This window comes from Artibeus jamaicensis, unplaced genomic scaffold, assembly GCF_021234435.1.
Source record: "Artibeus jamaicensis isolate MK-2021 breed Jamaican fruit bat unplaced genomic scaffold, CSHL_Jam_final scaffold_1964, whole genome shotgun sequence".
NCBI classification, from domain to species: domain Eukaryota; kingdom Metazoa; phylum Chordata; class Mammalia; order Chiroptera; family Phyllostomidae; genus Artibeus; species Artibeus jamaicensis.
Window position 1 is genome coordinate 60,943,973 of NW_026522030.1, and position 15,430 is coordinate 60,959,402.

Genomic DNA, 15,430 nt, shown 5'->3' on the forward strand with positions numbered 1-15,430 from the left:
TTAATAAATCATTTGCACACACACAAATCCTTCTCTCAGGGTTTTGCTTTTTGGAAACTGCCTTAAGATAAATGATAAAGACTGTCATCATAAATAAACTCTCCCTAGAAGAGGGCAATGTTGAGAAGAAAAGAAAAAAAATAGAAGTAGTTTTAAATGTTGTCAAAGATGTAAATTCCAATGGTTTTTATGACTATCTATACAATATTGTACCCTATTTCCATTTAAAATAGTGTTCTTAATGCCTTCTATTTTAAAGATGTAGTTATTGGTTAAGAAAACAGGCATTCCTGGGATTAGTGTTCTAAACAAGAACTACTGGCCATTCTGCACTTATGAATTTCCATACATATAGTCAGTCTTGAGATTAATAGTAAATAATACATAAAAAGTATATGAGGAGAATCTCATGGTATGCAATTTGTCCTAGAACCTGGGAGAAGGTTCAGGGAGAGAGAACAGCTGGTAAATTTAAGAAAGATTTTAACTGGAAAAGATTACATGTGAGAGCAATAGCCCATTCTCCTTAAGAAAACTAACCTCCACAAATTTTCAATTTTAGGTTTTCAACAATGCTTTATCTTCATATGACCATTAGTTCAACTTCCCTCACAAAATTCAACAAACCACCATAAAAATTAAGTTGGTGACAGGTTTAGCTGGCTATGCTCCATGTTTACCCTTCAATGCTTTTGAAGCCAATGAGGGTAAAAATTCACTGTGGAAAGAGCAAGAGTTAAAAAAGAATCATTTCTCTTCACACAGAAGGGAACTCCCATCTTGAGCACTTTTCCTCCCTCTGCAGGTACAGCATCTCAATGCTTGGGTGCACTCTTCAGCCCACAACTGCAAAGGTAGCCGCTGTCAGCTTCTCATCCACAAGGAGCATGAGAGTAGCAGTGAGGACTGTTTGCTGCATGCAGTTTGGCTTCAAGGCCTTTGTAGAGCCAGTCCCATTATTCCAAATCACTTTACTTGCTGATGAAGAGAGAGAACACTGTGAATACTTCCCACTGTTCTGTTTTCTGGGTTGAATCTGTGACATCCAAACTTTAGAATTGACTGTACTGTCTGCATGGGATAGATGACCGTGGTAGCCATTGCTTTGGCTGCTGTGCCAATGATGAACACATCCAAAGAAGGAAGCTTCATTTGTTTCTTTAAAAGCTGCCATTTCAAATCTTAACAGAGCATAAATTAAATGTTAGGATTGAAGACCAACAGCAAGGAGGGAAATGTGTCATTCCATTAAGAAAAGATTTTTTCGTCCCCAGTGATCTGGTTAAAAGCATCAATTAATACCTTTGTGGTTGGCTGGTACAATGCCTTCAGTCTTAAATTTTGCCCCTTGCAGCTTCATTCTGGTTTTTGCCACCCAGATTAGAGTTGTCAGCAACACATTCATCACTCCTGCAACAAATCCAGTTACCACAACTTTTTCAGGAGTAGAATGTGACCTTTGACCCAGACAGCTTTGAAGCTATTAAAAGTGTAAAAGTGGACAAAATTGAAGCCTCAGAGACTGGAGATAACTGGAAATCACCCTTGATAGGGGGCCACAAGGCCTTCTTATTTAAGAATCTGCAGGAGCACCATACGTGTAGTTTTGGACTTGCTTTTATCATCAACTTGAAAGAGAAGTCAAGCAGTATCCAAAGGAAAGACAGCTGACACTGCTGTCACGCTGCCCACAGCTGCAGCCACAACCACAGCATTGACCAAGCTTTCCTAGGACAGCATGGAAGCCATTGGTGTGGTTTCTCACAGACTTTGTCACACTTTTCGCACAGGAGCTGCGGCCAATGACTGAGAAATAATTTTGGTATTTTCTTCACTAAAAATAATATTATGACTATGCCATAGGAGCATGATTTTATTTTTACTGGGCTTTATTTTTCTTTTTAAGAAAAGGTGTCCTCTTTATTACATAAGCTATTTATTTGGGAGGAGAAATGAAAATTATTAATAACAAATGATTACCTCATAAACTATTTGTAAATGTTACTTATGCATTAGTATATGACATTTTTTAAATACTTATTTTGAATCAATTCTTTTATTACAAAAGTCTTGAAGTTTTATGTTCAGCCACACTAGCCCCAATCAATTCAAGTACCAATAAATTGTCAGCACCAAGAATATGCCCTTTATTAAGCTACTACATTGCATTTCAACTAGCTAGTAAAAAAATCACAAAAAAGGGAAAGAGAGGTAATATCTCTTTTAGGCTGTGGATATTATATCCTTTTGCAAACTCTTGGAGGAGGCTGAATTTTTTTGACAATAAACATTGTATTGAAGTTAAAAAAGTTAATCATATGGAGAAAACACAAAATAAGTTATTGTGGATGAAGCAAGATCAGAAGAGAGAGGTTGGTATTCCATCATCTAAGCTTACACACGCTTAATCCTTGAATATTGTTGAAGCTGCTATTGAATATAGTCGTTTTTTCTTTCGAGGTTGTCTTAACCTAGATAGAGTCTCTGGATAAACTTTACAAAATTCATGAATCATTTGAGATAAGATGTAGAAGTTTTTGTACAAATCATTTGTATTTTTCTAGGGAGAAAGTCAAACTTTCAAGAGATTCTCAATGAGATTGTACTCTCCCCAGCAATATTTAGATTTTTGTCTCTGAATGCAAAGAGACAAGCATTCTGTCCCTTCCTTTCGCTCTGCTTACTTCTCAGAACCAGCACTCTTCTTTTCTTCCTCATTTTATTTTTGAGAAAATATGTTCTCTCTCAAATATCCTAAGTCTCTGTTGTGCTAATTTTCGGTTTCATTTTATTCTTCTGAACACCTAATTATCTTTTCCCATAAATGATTCCTCAATTGCTTTTATTTCTCCAAGTTCTCTCATTGAATTCAAGTAATTTCATGACTTCCTGAAACATTTTCTATTAGAATCATTCACAATTGTCTCAGACTTATGACTTTGCTTAGGTGCTTAGTTTTAATATCATTCCCTCTGTCAACAGTTCCTTAATTTCCCTGACTCTGGTGCTCATAATACTTTTTCCCACGCTTGCCACCCTAATCCACTTGGCTTGAAGATAGTTTTAACACTGAGTACTTGAATATGATTCACCTGTTAGTATCTTACACATAGCATCCTCCTAATAATTTTTAATGGAAAAACAAATGACTTGTTCATTTTATTTGCATATGTTGGTTAAAAGAATTGAATAATAACCCTTAAGAGTTGTCCTTCTCCTTGGGGAAATTGCCTGTCATTAGGTTTCCATTCATGTTAGCAGCTCTTGGGGCCATTGCAGCAGGCCAGTACCAGAAGGTGTTGCATCGCAGGCCCTCTGCCCAGAAAGAGAGTCATAGGTTAAGGCATAAATACTAGAGACAGGTGAGAGGCACATAGCCACTATATCTTTGAACACTGTTTAGGAGGAAGGATTGCTATTAGCATACTAATTTGGTTCAATGATATTATGCCAAATTATTTCAATTTTAAAGGTAAAAGTTTAAGCAGTTGTATGGAAAATTGCTCCCAAAATTACACCCCTAGAAATAGCAGGCATTAATCACATCCTACAAGGACGCATATATTTTGTAAGAGCCAAATTCTTTTGTAATTGAATATAATGGATAATATAATATTTTAACAACATCAAAATATATTACATTTATTAAATATTTGATATTCTAATAAAACATCTGTTATGTTACAGATTTAAAAAGCAAGATAATTGCAGGATCTACCAATTTATGATCAGATGTAAAATAATTTTTTTTTACTATTTTTCAGCACAGACTGAAAAATAAACTATGGGCACATGACTAGTTGCCTTAATCATATGAATTAATTAGCTATCAACTCAGAAATTTTAAAAAAAGGTAACTAAATTAATTTCAGGTTTTGTGTTAGCTTACAGTGGAAATTTTTCAGATATTTTATTTCACAAAATTAACTGAAGGCAATGGTTTAGAGTAAGAGATTCTCAACACATTTGTACATATTTTCTAACACATTTTTTTATTTTGTTGGTGTTATTTCATCCTAAAAGAGGTAATTTGACTAGCTTTATACTTAGGTAATCTAATTTAATCCTTTCAACAACTCTCTGAAAAATGAAATATGCCCATTTTAACAGATAAAAATGTTATGTCAAAGATTTTAAGTAATTTGCTATTAAAATATAGTTTCAGCTAAAAATCAATTGGGATTTTTTATCTTTGGTGTATTTAATGATGTTTTAGTACAGTAAACAACTGAAATACCCAGGGAACCTCATTATTAACTTATACTTTCCTAAATGATTGAATATATAATTATTTAAAATATTTGTATATAATTTATATATAATTACATCACAGTTATGTTAAAAATTAAATTTATTACATAAAATATTTCAACATAGACTTACATTAGTTTTGTCTCAATTTGACCAATATCTAGGTACCTAAAATGTCTGTTATTAGAGCTATATATAGCATTTATAGTTATGTATTTATACCCACAGATACACATGTGTATTTATAATTATATAACACACACTTTATAGTCCTATACTAGTATGTGTAACTCATAGATTTTGGTTTCAGATGTATTGAAGGCTATATTCCAATTTAATTCTCATTAATGGAGGACAAGTGAGTATTGCCTATTGGTCTTCTTGACATGAAGAGAATGTCTATGAATGTTGCGGGACCCCAGCTCATGGGATCTGAGACATTGTGGATGAGATTCCAGAAATTCATATGGACTACTGAATCCTGTGGAGGAAAAGGGATGGCGTGGCTTCTCTCTCAAGAGGAGAAAAAGCCTCAATCCTTGCCTTGACAACCTTTTATTGTTTTTCTGGGCACATTACATGATGGTCCTCATCTACTGCACTGGTTCCCTGTAGGTGGTTACCTTTCACAGAAAACAAAGGGGAGGATGCTGCTAATTACTTCAAAAAGAAGGATGTTTGCAAATACAAGAGAATAAGTGGATGAACTGGTTACACTCCATACTCGGGAGGTTTAGCACAGACTTTAGGAAGTTATAGTAAGCACTTGCTGCCTAAGTTCAAGGTGAGGAAATTTAGCAAAAGCAAGTCTCAAAGCAGCCTAGGTACACTGCAGGCCTGATTCCCCACAGAAGAATGTATCCATGGGTGTGGGTCCTGTCTGGACCCACACCACTCGGAACGGTCTCCTATACATGAACATATTATGGCCTCCTTAATTTTTCAGGTGAGATATAAATACAAAAAATTAGGAACCATAAACATCCTTCATGTCAGGATGCTATATTAAAAGAAGGAATCAATTCACAGAAATAGCTGGTAAGCTCCAGTTCAGCACTAACATAATATAAAGTTAGAAACATTTTAGCATCGCAGCTGATCTTTGAAACTATGAATTAAGAGTGAGTTTTTAAAAAAAGCTTTTATTTTTGCAAAGGTACAATGGCCTTTATAAAGTGCATTTAAGAAACTGGAAATCTTTAAAATCAGGTGGAATTTTGGTCTTAAGTAGATTTTATGTACTAAAAACTCAAATAGCTAAATAAACTACTACATGCATTTGCAACACCAGATCACAGGTTCCTTGCCACAATTTTTTTAAAAAGATTTAGTTTCATGCCTATACTTTGGGGGCTCACAAAACAATGTAATCTTCCCAGAGTTCTTAGCAAATGGCAGATCCATTACTAACCAGGCTTTCTAACTCAGAAGCTCCCATTTTACCACTGGGCTATAAAATAAATATATAATTTTTCATAATTAATTGTCATAAAATATAATTTGTTTTAAAAAACTTTATGCATGCATGTATAAGGCATTTACTTACACATACTCTCATTTTGTGACACTTCTATTTATGGTATTTCTAAACAGGTTGTTTGTGTCAGTGAATGTTTTTGTTTGTACACTTCATTACCTGAGGTTTCTGTCAGTTCTGCAGAAGCAGGACATTGTTCAAGTGAAGGTACTGGACTGTTTGTGAATGAGGGCTGCTATAAAGGAACTGAAGCGCAACATAGAATTCTGTATTTTCTTCTTATAGTTGAAAACAAGATCATTAATTAATGGCAGATCTTAAAAAGTGTGCATATCACTATGCCCTAATATAAAATTTCTGAAATTAAAGTAAATATTATTAAATAAGAGATACATAAAAACCCTTTACAACAAGATACTTCATGAATATGTGGAGAAGCATATTCATTAATAATAAAAAGTAATATGAATAAATATAATCTGGGCAATATTAGTTATTTGTAAGCATTACCATACACTATATTTAATAAATTATGTGCCTGATCAAATCGGAATATCTTTCACTCTAACAGAAATCAGTATTTTTCATAAGTTCAGAAAAAAATCTTTTCTATACCATTCTACTGAAGTTATACCATGAAAAATATGACTTAAATTTACTTACATTTAATTTTCTAGATTGTGTATATTAGAGAAATACTTTTAAAATTTTGTACACATATATGATGTCTGTCCAAAAGATATTTAGCCATGTATTATGAAAAATAGAGACATTAGTTGAAGGAGATGCAAGATAGAAAAAACATAGTACACAGGACAATGATACCTTGGTGCCTTTTAAAATAGGCATTTTGGTACCTCACACGGTTCTCCCAATTGCCATCAGCTGGTCCAGTCATATTTTCTTGAGTCTCACTGACCATTTTAAATCTCTATACTTTCAAAGGTGATTTTAGTTTTGGGAAAAGCCAGAAGTTGCAGGGTACCAAATCTGGGCTATAGTGGGGCTGAGTCACCTGGGTGCTTTGATAGTTTATAAAAAAGCTCTCAGGAGATATAATGCATGAGCAGGCAGGTTGTCATGATGAAGCTGCAAATAACTAGTTACCCATAGCTATGGCCTTCTGAATCATCTGAATAATTTCTGTGGAGGAATGTTTAAGCTTAATGCAAAAACTGGTGATGAAAATTCATTGCTTTACTCTCTCAGTCATTTTGAATGCACGGACCACACAGTACACATGCTCACTCAACAGCCTCTACTGGCCCCACTGACTAGTACAGTGAAGTCATCATTGTTCACAGATGCACATTCCAGTCCACTCTCCTTGGCTGGCAGGTCACATCAATGCTGTGCAAACCATTCTCACAATATTAACAATGGTTAGACTTTTTTTCAGACATACCTTTTATATGGCACAGTTATAACTAAACCTAGACCAAAAAAATCCCCCTCTGAGTTGGACCTTAAAATTTTTCTAGGGCCTAGTCTACTGGAAAGCAACTGTAAATCATTTCCCCCAATATTTTCACTTCCTTTTTGTACTCTGTTTTTCTTAATTGACTCTGTATCTCTTAGTGACCTCCCTCCCATCACTGGGATACTGGGCTAAATTGTTATTCATCACCATGTTTCAGCTCTGCTCAGATTCATACATACAAGTTACTTGAGAGCATTGTCCTTTGCTCTAAAGAAATAGTTTGACATTAAAAAATGGTTGGTGATAGAAACTATGATATAGAAAATAAAAATATTAAATAAATTAGTGTTCTTCCACTACTACTATCCCAAGGATAAATATTTAATATCTACTTGAAAGAAGTCCTAAAGTCAGTAGAAAACATTGCAATGAAACTTAACTTAAGATGATAAGCCCTTGAAAATCATTCCCCTCGTGCTCTAATTTCACAATTACTGAGTATTCACTCATTAAACTTAATCTGGTGTTTAATTAATACCCAGCACTAGAATAGATATTGGAGCAACAAAAATGAAAAAAAAAACAGTTTCTGCCCTTGTGGTGAATATAGTGATAGGAAAAATTGATGCATCATAATACACACACACAAAATAATGTATTTTTTAAGTCACAACATCAATTACCACACCCTGTGTAAATTATAGCTGCCATGATCTATTTTTTTATTTTCCCACATTTGGTAGAGGCATGAGTACAAGCTAAATTTTATTTTCATCTAAACTCTAGTATAGAGAAAAACAGTGTAATGATAAATGGGAACTGGCCAAAGTATTTAAGGCTGGGAAGACAATAAAGTGTTAGGAAGACTTAGATGTGGAACCATAAGACAACAACACCTAAATACTACAATGTTCAATTTTTCAAGAGAAGTGAAACATCACTACTTGTTTAAATAAAAGCCACTGATGTTTAGAGGTCAACTAATTATTTTTAATCAATTAATTAATTAGTTAACTTGTTTTTATCCTCACCCAAGGACATGCTTATTGATTTTAGAGAGAGAGGAAGGGTGGGAGAGAGAGAGCCAGAGAAACATTGAGGTGAGAGAGACACATCAATTGGTAACTTCTGGCACATACTCTGATTGGGACCAGATCCACAACCCAAGCATGTGCCCTGACTGGGAATCAAACCCTCAACCCTTCAGTTTATGAATGATGCTCTAACCAACTGATCCACTGAGCCACACTACCCAGAGCCTCTTTCAAAAACTACAGATTATGCCATTACTTTGCCATATCTACAAGTGTTTAGGTACCTTCTTGGCAGAAAGGAGGCATCTTTGTTAAGAACAAAGTAAATTTAGACAGCCAGACTAAATTTGCCATCTGTCTGGTGTACTAAACTGATACATAGAGACACTATTTGCCAACCTCCCTAGTTTCATTTGAAAGGGAATACTTTCCCATATGGGAATGAGGACAGATGGATGAAAGGTCTCAAACTCTTTTGTAAACTTCTAAAACCATACTCAAAGATACATTTGAGCTAGGCCAGCCCTAACTGAAATGATAAAACTTGAAGAATCAAAATGCACACATCTAGAGATCTAGCATGAGGTGGTGGAGTACATGAGAGATGTACTCATCTACTGACATAAATAACCAACTGCAGACTGAACAGAAGTCTTATAACCAAAGATTTATAGAAGAAGCCACACTGAGATTGGTACAAAGGACAGAGATGTGAAAAGGGCTGACGCCACTCTCAAGGATGGCAGCTGAGATTCTAGAAGATATCTCATGTGCAAAGTTTCCCCCCAAGGAGTGTGGGGTTTCAATCCCATAACAACTCCTCAGCCCAAAACACCAAAGCTGGGAAGAGGTGTCCCTGTAACATCCAGAGGTAAAAATCATCAGGGATTCTATCTGCCAAGGAGAGACCAGAGTCTGCTAGAGACACACACATGCTCTTAAAGGACCAACACACAAAATCTTATTTGTAGCCATTCACCTTGGCCTTTAGCAGAGGGAGGACAGATCAAACTAGAGTCAGATAAAGAAGGACTGGAGTTTGTGGCTCTAGGAAGAGAAGTGCAAAGACAGCCACCAGGATTTGTGTGCTTAATCACTCTCCCACACCTCAGATGCCATCTTTCATGGGTGAAGGACTCCCCTTCTTAAGCATCAGCATGGGGGAATGCAATAGTTCGACCTTCTGTACTCTCTATCACCCTCTCCATGTGAACTTCACGCCCTGCTAAGGAGTCAGCTGCCTGGGCTGGTGTAAAGATCCGAGCAGATTCAGAGGTGTCAGTCACTTTGGTGTGGCTTAGATGCAGGGGCCATCTTCTCCACAAAAATGATTGGTGTCTTCCCTTCCCAGGAAGGGAATTCACTTACCCCACCCTCTGAACTCTTGATTTCAGGCAGCACTACCCTGCCCAGGACAGTCTCCCTGGGAGGTCTGGGTAGAAATAGAGATGGATTGAGTTGTGTGGTTGTGGGGCAGGGAACATTCCCACCATCTTCCCCCAAACTTGAATGATGACTCTCCCTTGCAGGAGATCCACTAGCCCCACTCTGATCACTCTGAGCCCCACTGAGCTTGGGCTCTGGAAGAACCTGACAACAGATTCACTTTTGTGGCTCTAGGATAAGCGTCATTTTTACCTTCCATGCCCTTGACTACTACAAAGCTTTCCCTTCATGCGGCCCTGATAAACTCTGCTGACCTCACGCTGGTGACTCCCTGAGACTCTGTCCCACCCCAAAGACCTGTGGCTACCCAGTGGGGTGCAGCTAGATTTGGTGTGACCTGTGACTTTTGCTGAGTGACCTTAGACCCAGCACTGACACCAATTTTGAATCTATGTAAGTCAGGTAATCACCACTCATCCCTACCTGGTGACACACTGAGAACCTATCTCACGCAACTTGAGTACTGCCAGAGGCTCTTCCATGGACTAAGCCTGACAGGCAGTCAGTAGGTAGAGACAGTTGGAGGTATATCTTGTGGTAACTTGAGCCATTTGCCGACCTGCCTCTAGGCTCAGTGCTAGTAAAAGCTAGCCTTGGTGTGTAGCTTAGTCCTTCCTATGCACACCAAGGCCCAGCAGAGGCAGCCACAAACTGTGAATTGTTTTGTAATGCAAAACAGGTTGCTCAGGGCCAGTAACAGGCACCGTCTGACACTGACCCATACTAGAATCTCCCCCAAGAGGCCACAAAACAGATACACCCAGTGGCCAGCTTTAAACAAAATTATAGCAATATCCAATTAGTTTAACAAGTGGCATATTCAAAGGGAGGTCTCAGCAGGCACAAGGTACTGCTGAGAAAATTTCTGCTTCATGTGGTCAGCACCTATATAGAGGCTCATATACTGTGGTTTGGGTCAATACTAACAGTCAGTGAGCCTGAGGCTTCACCTCAGACACAAATGGGGCAATGTAATCAAAACTCAGTCACAACAGAAAGGCTCACATTACTCAAGTGAGGAATATTCCTAGAATACCCAGCCAAGATGATCAAGATGAACCCCAGTGTCCCACAGAACACCTACAAGGCCAACTAACCAAGACTGGGAGACAGAGAAGATCTACCTAATACATACCAAAAAAAAAACCCTCCACAAAAAAGCAGCCAAAATGGGAGGAAAAAGAGATATTCTCTAAATTAAAAACAAGTGAAATATCCAGAGAAAGAACTAAATGAAATGGAAATAATAAATTTACCAGATACAGAGTTAAAGAAAAATGATTATAAGGATGCTCAAAGAACTTAGTGAGGACTTCAATAGCATCAAAATCAGAAAAAAATACATCAAAATCATGTAAAAAAAGCAGTCAGAAATGAAGAATATAATATCTCTAAAGAAGAATACACCAGAAGGAATAAACAGTTGGATGGTGTAGAGAATCAAATCGGCAATTTGGAAAACAAGGTAACAAAACACACCCAGTCAGAGCAGCAAAGAACAAACAAACAAACAAAATAGTTAAGAATGAAGATAGTTTAAGGGAACTTTGAAACTACATGAAGTGTAACAACAACTGCATCATAGGGCTACAAGAAGGAAAAAAGAGAGAACAAGGGATCAAGAACTTATTTGAAGAAATAATTAATGAAAAACTTCCATAACAGGGAGAAGGAAAAAAGACACAGAAGTCCAGGAAGCAGAGAGAGTCCCAAAGAAGTTGAATCAAAAGAGCTTCACACCAAGGTATAGTTAAGATGCCAAAGGTTAAAGACAAAGAGGTAATCTTTAAAAAAGCAAAAGAAAGACACTTAGTTACCTACAAGGGAGGTCCCATAGGACTTCCAACTGATTTTTCAACAGAAACATTGGACACCAAAGGGATTGGCATGGACTATTCAAAGAGATGAAAAGCAAGAACCTACAACCAAGAGTACTCTACACAGCAAAATTATCATTTAAAATTGATGGTCAGATAAAGAGCTTTCCAGAAAAGAAGACACTACAGAGGTTCATCACCACCAAACAAGTATTACAAAAAGTCTTAAAAGGATTTGGAGAAGGAGGAGAAGAAGAAGAAGAAGAAGAAGAAGAGAAGAAGAAGAAGAAGAAGAAGAAGAAGAAGAAGAAGAAGAAGAAGAAGAAGAAGAAGAAGAAGAAGGAGGAGGAGGAGGAGGAGGAGGAGGAGGAGGAGGAGGAGGGGGGGAGGGGAGGGGGGAGGGGAGGGGGAAGAGAAGAAAGGAAGGAAGGAAGGAAGAAGAGGAGGAGAGGAAGAAGAACAGAGAAACAGAGTTTTGAAGAATAAAATGAGAATAAATACATACTTATTAATAATCACTTAAAAGTAAATGGCTTAAATGGCCTAATCAAAAGACATAGGGTAGCTGAATGGTTGAGAAAAAAAGGCCCATGTATATGCTGTCTACAAGAAATTCCCCTCAGAATGAAAGATACACACAGAATAAATGCAAAAGGATGGAAAAATATTTCTTGCAAATAAATGAAAAAACAGCTTCAGTAGCAATACTTATATCACGCAAAAGACTTTAAATAAAGCTTAGAATAAGAGACAAAAATAGCACAACATGGTGATCAAGGGATGACAGGACATGACCCTTATAAACATTTGTGCATCCTACATAGGAGCACCTAAGCATATAAAGTAAATCTTGGTGGACATTAAGTGAGAGATCCACAGTAATCAGTCATAGCTGGGGATTTTAACACCCTGCTGACATAAATGCATAGATCTTCCAGACAAACAATCAACAAGGAAACAGCAGTCTTATGTGATACACTGGATCAAATGGATTTAATTGAACATTTAACCCCATAGCAGCAGAATATACATTCTTTTCAATTGCACATGGAACATATCCTAGGATAGATCACACATTAAGACACAAAACAAGTTCACAATAAATTTAAACAGATTGAAATCATATAAAGCATCTTTTCTGATCATAATGATATGAAAATAGAAACCAATCACAGTAAAAAAAAAGCCTGAAAAATACACAAAGACTTAGGGGCTAAATAACATGTCACTAAAAAATAAGTGAATTAACACTCAGACCTTAAGAAAATTGAAAAATACCTTGGAATAAATAAAAATGAAAACACAACCACCCAAAATCTAAGGGACACAGTAAAAGTCCTAAGGGAGAATTTATAGAATTCATAGCATTACAGGCCTACCTCAAAAATCAAAAGTATCTCAAAGAAACAATATAACTTTACACATAAAGTAACTAAAAAAACAACAACAAACAAATCCCAAAGTGAGTACAAGAGAAATAATAGGGAGCAGAGCAGAAATAAATGATATAGAGCCAAAAATTTCAATTCAAAAGAGCAATAAATCCAGAAGTTTGTTTTTTAAAAAGATTGACAAGATTGATGAACCTTTAACCAGACTCCTCAAGAAAAAAGACAAATACCATATGATCTCACCTTTAACAGGAAGCTAAACAACAAAACAAACAAGCAAGGAGAAAAAAAAAACAAAGACACTGAAATAGAAAACAACGGGATAGTGACCAGAGGGGAGAAGGAAGGGAAGTTAAGGGGAAAAAGGGGGAGGGCATTTGGAGGAACAAATAGGAAGGACACAGGGACGAGAACTAAGGGGGGGTGGAAATGCGAGGGAGATGGGGAGCAAGGGGCGGGGGAGGCTAGGATGGGAAAAATAGACAAAAAACTGTACTTGAAAAATAACTAAATAAAATTTTAAAAAAAGAAAAAAGAGAGGACATGATAAATAAAATCAGAAATGGAAGAGGACAAGTAACAACTAACACCAGAATAATACAAAAAATTATAATAAACTACAAACAACTACATGCCAACAAATTGGACAATCTGGACAAAATGAATAAATATATAGAAACATAAAATTTCCCAAAACTAAATTAGGAGGGAATGAAAACCTGAAAAAACTGATTACAACTAATAAAATTTAATCATTAATCAAAAAGCTTTAACCAAAGCCCTAGTCCAAATGGCTTTGCAGGCAAACTTTACCAAACACTGAAGGAATAACTAAAACCTGTCCTTTATAAACTATTCCAAAAAAAATAAAGAGAAGGGAAGACTCTCAAGCTTATTTTACCAGGTTAGCATGATTCTAATTTCATAGCCAGATAAAGACACTACAAAAAAAGAAAATTATTGTCCAGTATTTCTGATGAAAATAGATGATAAAATCCTCAAGAAAATATTAGGAAAGTAAACCCAACAATGCATTAAAAAGATCATACACCATGACAAAGTAAAATTTATTCTAGAGATGCAAATTTGGTGCAATAGCAGCAAATCAATAAATGTGATGCACCACATAAACAAGATGAAAGATAAAAATCACATGATCATATTGATAGATATAGAAAAAGCATTTTATAAAATACAGCACTCATTTCTGATTAAAACTCTCAGAAAATAGTAATGGACAGAATATACTTCAACATAATAAAGTCTGTATATGAAAAACCCACTGCCAACAACATGTTCGATGGATTAAAAACTAAAAGCATTTCTCTCAAAAGCAGGAGCAAAACAGGGATGTGTGCTTTCATCATTCTTATTCAACATAGTTTTGAAAGACATAGCCACAGCAATCAGACAAGAAGCAAACATTAAAGGTATCCAAATTGGAAAGGAAGAAGTAAAACTGTAATTATTTGTCGATGACATGATACTAAATAAACAGAACCCTAAAGATTCCACAAACACACAAAACTACTAGAAGTAATAAATAAATTCCATAAAGTATCAAGATAAAACATAAATATCCAGAAATCAGTTACATTTTTATACATCAATAATTGACTCTCAGAAAGAGAAACTAAGAAATTCCATTTAAAATTGCATCAAATATATCTAGGAATAAATTTAACCAAGAATGTAAAATTTGGAGAATTATGCTACTTGACATCAAACTACAAGGCCGTAGTCATCAAAATGGCAAGGTACTGGCACAAAAATAGACATACAGATCAATGGAACAAAATAGAGAACTCAGAAATAAAGGCACTCCTTTATACCAGTTTTGAATAGTTTAAGTTTCTATACTGAAATGAAAGCTTATTCCCTTTGGAAAAGTGATTTTGGGGACGGGAAATTATTGTTTATTTCAAAGCTCCCCTGACTAATCAGAGAAGGCCTATGAATCTTAGGGACATAGTTATATCTCATCTATTTTTTCTAACCCATTTGTCAACACTCCTTTAGTGAGAACAGTGAATGTAACTAATGAAAGAGTTTGGATTGTGTTGACAAATATTAAAAAGCCTCATTGCCACTCACTATACCATTTTTCCAGTCTTGAGTAGACATTTATTATGGGCAGTGAATTGCTTCATTAGAAGGCTGCTGACTAAGTCTAGTGTTCTTAAACTTTTCCACCTAATGCTCCTTTACCACAGAGAAGAACAAACATATAAAACCTTGAGTCCAGAGTATAACTTCAGGCACCCTGTCATAAGAATTAAATGTCTTCATAGTTGCTTTCTTTATATTTAAAATTTATATAAATTTTGTAGGCTAACTGGTTACAAGGTATAAGTTTAACATAAAATTTTCTTAAGGTTGCTTTCTAGTGAAACTGATAACCCAAAAAGCTAGGAAAGACTTATCTACATTGTCATACTGTCCAGTGCCAGCAACATAGGACCTAATATATCTGAGCATACCTAATTTGAAATCAGCAGAGCTTTACAAAAGTAAAATGCTCCTACACTCTGAATAAATCTTCTATGATATTAGTGATTGATTCAATGTTCCTCAAAGCATGTGCCTCTTGCTAT

At 35.9% G+C, this 15,430-nt stretch overlaps 1 pseudogene; it reads right to left on the reverse strand.

Moving 5' to 3' along the window:
* Nucleotides 1-835: 835 nt before the first annotated feature.
* On the reverse strand, nt 836-1,749 carry LOC128626004 (peroxisomal membrane protein PMP34-like; annotated as a pseudogene).
* Between the last annotated feature and the right edge of the window lie 13,681 nt (nt 1,750-15,430).